The sequence below is a fragment of the Heloderma suspectum genome, chromosome 2 (assembly GCF_057233095.1).
Source record: "Heloderma suspectum isolate Gila_16-S chromosome 2, 16-S_ref, whole genome shotgun sequence".
NCBI classification, from domain to species: Eukaryota; Metazoa; Chordata; class Lepidosauria; order Squamata; family Helodermatidae; genus Heloderma; species Heloderma suspectum.
The window spans coordinates 322,461,400-322,467,399 of NC_139459.1; the positions used below are offsets into that span (position 1 = coordinate 322,461,400).

The 6,000-nt window shown below is 44.8% G+C and overlaps 1 long non-coding RNA gene across 1 annotated transcript in view; it reads left to right on the top strand.

Annotated features, from left to right (window-relative positions):
- LOC146355010 (uncharacterized) overlaps positions 1–5,435 on the top strand; it is a 79,089-nt gene extending 73,654 nt beyond the window's left edge. The window contains exons 3-5 of the long non-coding RNA XR_014788563.1: positions 2,026–2,146; positions 3,317–3,403; positions 4,605–5,435. This is a non-coding gene — a long non-coding RNA (uncharacterized LOC146355010). The remainder of the gene's footprint in view (positions 1–2,025; positions 2,147–3,316; positions 3,404–4,604) is intronic.
- Positions 5,436–6,000: the final 565 nt, after the last annotated feature.

Here is a 6,000-nt window from a genome sequence, read left to right on the forward strand (position 1 = left end):
CCCTCTGCATGTTTGGCCTAGGTGCATGCAGAACTCCTGCATGTGAGGGGAAAGTCCCCTCACATAAACTTTTGTAGGGTCAAAGAGTAGGCCATCAAGTCCACACCCCTGCTTGATGAAGGACATCCAGAGCTAGAACATCGCCAACAGCCTCTGCTTGAAGATTTTCGGTGAGGGAGAGCCCACCATTCTTCTAGGTCAGAGGCTTGAACCTCAGGCCCAGAGCCTAAATCCAGCCTGCCCAGATGGCCATGCCCCTTCTCTTTCAGCTAAAATATGCTGCTGTTTTTGGTGTTGTGGTCCCTCCCCTTTTGCCCTTCCCACCACTAGAATGTGGCCTCCGAGAGCTTCTCTGAAACTGAATCTGGCCCTCTGGCTGAAAGAGGTTCAACATCCCTGTTCTAGGTAATTGGTTCCATTGCTGAACTTCTCTTAATGTTCAGATAGAATCAGAAAAATTGAGGATGGCCCATTGCCCTGATTCCTTTATGTTATGGGTGGCATAGAAATGTAAATTAATAAATACATTTAGAGTGTTCTGAGCTAGCCATGGTGTCAGGATTGGAGATGTTGTGGTAAGTTTTGAAGTGCAGGTACTCATCATGACAGATCGCATAGCCATGCTCCCAAGGATAATCCAGAAATGCAAGCAGCTGTGTTGATCCTTCTCTCTCCCTCTCCCTCATACAAACAAGCACTCCCCCCCCCCCAAACAGCAGCAGTACGTTGCATAATGCCCAATTGATTAGGATCAGCTGACAGTCATAGAACAGTGAGCTGGCAAAAGGCAGTGATTAGCATGTTGAACTTTGGCTGGAGGGACCTGAGATGGCAGAAGAAGGGGAAAGAGAAAGACACAACAGGCGAAAGAACATCACAGAGTCTGCAGGAGTTTCTTTTCCCAGCACCAGGAGGGAAATCTCAACAAACCAGTTCTAGCAGTTTTCATTTCCATCAGGAGCAAGTCTTTTTGTGAAGCTAATGGGTCTTAATTGCCCATTCAAAAGCAAGCCACCCCAAAATGCTTTGCATTACAACAGGGATTGCTCCCAACAATATATTATTGCTGGAAAAATGCATCCCCCACCCCCAGCAATTGTGAGGATTGCAGCTCATCTCAGAGGGAAATGGCATGTGCGTGAGTGGTGTGTGTGTGTGTGTCCGCACGCGCATATGCATGCATATGCACACACATGTGCTGTCCCCACCATCCCAGCAGAAACCTCATGCAGTTCCTGGGGCCAAAAAGGTTGTGCATCCCAGTTATATGTCATAACCAGGACTTTGAATTGTGCCTGGATGCAGACCAGTAGCCAGCGAAGCAAAGGAGTCACATGCTCCCTATAACTGATCCCAGTCAATAGCCTAGCCTGGCCACAACATTCTGGACCAGCAGAAGTTTCCACCACTTTTCAAAGGCAGCTCCACATACACCATGTTACAGTAATCCAAGATCATTTTAAACATCAATGGAACACTTACATATCTTTCAAGGTTATGTTAATATTTGAATCCAACAAAATGGGCAACCCCACAAAGGATGCCCCAAAGCAAAAGGCAATACCTATTTTTGTGGAATAAAACACCTCTTTTGCTTGCCACATTGCTTTTTGCCAGATTTTAATATTTGCACAGATTGATGCTAGTGCTATTCAGGCACAATCCTCAGAAAAAGACTTTTCTCTGTCTAAACATGCAGAAGATTTCACCCTTAGTCTCTGCTGTTTGACAGCCGTCAGTTGGTTTTAGATTTTAGCTCTTCTCTTGTATGAATTGATTTGTTTGTTTTGGTTTGTATGGCATTTCTTGTTGTTGTGCTCATTTTAGGATTGTTAGTGTTGAATTAGAATCTTATTTTATCATTATACTTTTTAACCTTGTTTTGCATTTAATTGTATGTCACCTAGAGAATTTATTTTGTGACAAACAAATATAATAAATCAATAAATCGGGATTGAGAGTGAAGTGCCATCCATATGCTGATGAAATCTAGCTCTATTTCTCTTTGTCATCTGCACACGCCAGAAGCCCTCTCACCTATACAAGACCGGAAGGGACAATTATGCCAAATATTCCTCCCGCTCCGCCAGCTTCTCTGGGAGTAGTTAGGATCTTGTGTAAGTGCCACTGGCATACGTACATGGCGGTAAGTCTCACTCGACTCTGCAAGACTTGCGTTCACGTAAACATGCATAGGATTGGGGCTGCAAAGAATGATTTTCAAAAATCACATTCTCCAACCTTTGAGGATTGATTCAGATTATTTGATCTGGAAGGAATGTGTCACCTTCTCTGCTTCTGTACACAGTCACTTGCGCAAAACAGAACCATAGCCAAATCTACATGGAGACGGTTTTTGAGGTGATTCCGTTTAAATAGGGATTTCCATGAAATTGGGTTAGCTCCTCCCAGGGCAAATGATAGCCAGTAATGCAGTATATTCATTAAAAACAACAACAACACCCTACATGAGGCAAACAGCACCTGAAACTTCATTAATTTGGGGGTTGGGTGGGCGGAGCAAAGGAGCAGAGGCTTGGTCTCTGCCCCCTCCCCGCCCCCCCACACTCAGTGAAGCATTTAAAATCAGTACAGCTCTGTATATCGTCACACTTCCTCTGCTCTACAACTGTGCAATTTCAAAGCCTCAGGGCTGGCTCTTCTCCCCAGTCCAGCACACAAACAACAGGAAAAGGAATTCTCCTGATCCCTCTCCTCCTGTACACGGCAAAGTGCAATTGGAAGCAATGAGTTGCTTCTGGGTCGACATGTTTAGCCCTCTGCTCTCCCCACATCCCCTCCCCACGCAACTTTCCCTTCCACCAATCAGCATCACTTCCCCCAGCCTGCACTGAAGCCAGCTGAGGCCACACGGACTCCCAAACTGCACTGAAGCTGCTGTGATGGGAAAATCCGCCACAAAATTAGTTGGGGGGGGGAACATTTTAAGGGAAGAAACTCCATGCTAGCTATGGGGAGGGGCGTGCGTCATCTGACATGATTGCCTTGGGGGTGGAATAGAAATGGGATAAAAGCCCCATGTAGATTGGCCCCAATACTACTCAGGGTGCACTAAAAAGCAGATGGAGTGGGATCCAGACCCTATGATTCTTCAACTACCCCACATTAGTGGCCAAAGAAATTTGACATGTGATGCAATCCTCCTGTGTTAATTAGAAGCAAATCTGACTCTTCAGAGGGGTTTACGTTTAGGTAAGATGAATTAGCTTGCCTAGCTTAGATTGTACTGCAGTCTAAACCATATTAGTTAGTCTCTTGACTGCATTCTGGCTGTTTTTTTTTTTTTTAAATTCAGATTAACAACCATGGATGTTGTCAGCACAATCCTCTGAATGTTTACTCAGAAGTCCTTCCTACTACATTCAGTGGGGCTTACTCCCAGGTACGTTTGCATAGGATAGCAGGTGGAGTCTTTTAAGGGCGTTTGTTGGCATTACTTTTTAAATGCCTCAGAACATAAGTATAACAATGTTATCCACACAGAGCAGCCCCTCTCTTTTCCTATAAGCAAAAGGATTTGTTCCTTGGGGCGTCTATGCCTACTGCTTTGACCCATTTGATGGTTATAACAATAGTTACTTGCTGTAATGTAGAAAACCACTGGTCTTAAGAAATCATCATACATGTGGCAACTGCCTCTCTGAGTCTGAAATGAAGCCCCTAAATACCTTGAGTCCGATCCATGGCCTAGTTAACCTGAAGTGCTAGTGTTGATTGCTTACTTCTGTCCTATCTAAAATGGGAATGATTTGCTTCAGGATGATGGACAGCTAAGCTGCTTGATCTTGAATTGCTAATGCAGTCGGGGAGGGGGGGAAATCACACAAGTGCAGCTTGGTCTCTTTTGAATGTCAAGATCACAGTGCTCCCCTCTATGGTGAGATGTGAATTTAGAAATCAAAACTATTGGTTTAAATAGATCTATTCATATAAATCAGCATATACAGATGTGTCTCTTGTGGTTGGCCTATGGGCCCATCCCCTGAATTTTTTTTTTATGTACCCACAATGGCCCTGGTTGTAGTGTTAAAGAAATTAACATTACTTTAATTTCTTTAAGTTCAGGAAATTAAAAATAGAGGAAATCAATATCCCGGGAAACCCATTGCATTTCCCCCACCTCCACCATTATGCTGTTCAGGAACTAACAGTGGTTGCTTGCGTGTGTGTGTGTGGGGTGGGGTGGGTCCCTTTCTTCCAAAGGAAGAAAGCAACCTCGCCCATGGCACCAAAATACATCAAGCTGGCCCTACCCAGAAGCATCTAATTGGAAAGAGGTTGCTGGACTAAACCTCTGGTCTGATCCAGCAGGGTTCTTCTCATGTTCAGATTCTTCTCTGTGATTTGTGGGCTCAGAGGCCACGCACGTACTGTTAAAGTGACTTTCCATGCTAATCAACATGGGTGTCCAAAACACGTTTGTTAGATTCAGATCTGCATTCATACACTAGTTACTACTGTGCTGCAGACCACTGCTGTGGGGACAAAGACTTCAGTAAATGCCACTTAGTGGTAAGGGAACCCCCACTCCCATATTGGTTCTGCAAACTCTAACAGAATACGTCTGTTTTGCTCCCACGTAGGATTATAGTTTGGTGTTGAAACAATAGCCCTGTTCAGGGTCACATGTGCTGCCTCCAACATCCTCACCGAGCGGCTTCTCTTCACGTCAGCTCGACTGCAAGTAGACCTGTCAGGGTTCCTGATTGCACAGAGGGTTCTACTCACAAACCAGAGTGCCCGCTTTTCTATCCGTCAGAGCAAACAGACTTACATCAGGTTGCCTTTGGCATCCAATGGAATTTCTTGTGCTGGTCAAAGATGGATGAAGAGAAGACGACATGATTGACAGCAGTGAAGCAACTGACCAATGGGCAGAGGTCCATGTGCACAGGGCTGCCCAAGGGAAAGGACAGTCAGCGCTGGAGTTGACCTCAGGAAGGTGAGAATTGACAATGAAGCGGCTAATCCTTTCCTGCCAAACCGCCTTGTGTATCTAAAGGGGATGCTGGACAGGTGGTGACTGGGAGGCTGCTATTCCAGTCACTACATGGAAGATTGAAAAATGTCAGCCTTCTCAGGTTCAGTCTTCTTGACACCATCATCCGCTGCCTATGGCCATGCTGGCTGATGGGAGTTGCAGTCATAGAATCATAAAATCATAGACTAGTAGGGTTGGAAGGGGCCTAGAAGGCCATCGAGTCCAACCCCCTGCTCAGTCGAACACATCTGAAGGGCACTAGATTGGGGAAGGCTGCTTTAGGAAGGCAGTGATGGTGCCAAAACTCATAATTAGCCAGTAATGTGAGTCTAACCTGTTTGTGATTCTTGTATGTATAATGAGCCCTGACTCTGCGCCAAAACTGTAATATATTTGCAATTAAAAATGAGATTTATGACAAGTTAATTTCTGCAACTCAGTGTTGATCTGGTGAGTTTGTCAACAGTGCAGATGTGACAATAGCCAAGCAGAGATTGCTGTACAGTGACGCATGACATAGTAGTGCACAAGGGCAAAAAAGGAATTTTGCCCTAAATATGCCATGTATCCAAGCAGAACTTCAGAAACATGCCTGTACTAAAAGCCTGGTTTATAGGAGAGCTTTCTTCCACATTTTCATTCAGATGGGTTTGTAAATCACACCACATTCCAAATAGCAATGGGGTCAGTTCATCCATCGCTACTTTAGAGTCACTTAATAATAATCAATTCCTTCTCTTTCCAAAGTTCAACGGAGGTGTGTGGATCCTTATGTAGCCAAAATGGCACCACCCATGCACAGGTAGGAGATACCAACATGCTTGGGAGACCTCAAAGTTCACAGAAGTACAAAAAAATCTTATGGCGAAAACAATACTTAAGTGGGAGGGACTCATAAACAGGCCAATGAGGATTGAGTGTGCTCAGTGGCCGCATAATGTTGACTGACTGTTGGGAGAAAAATTGAAATACGGGTGGGAAAGGAAATGGAACGGAGC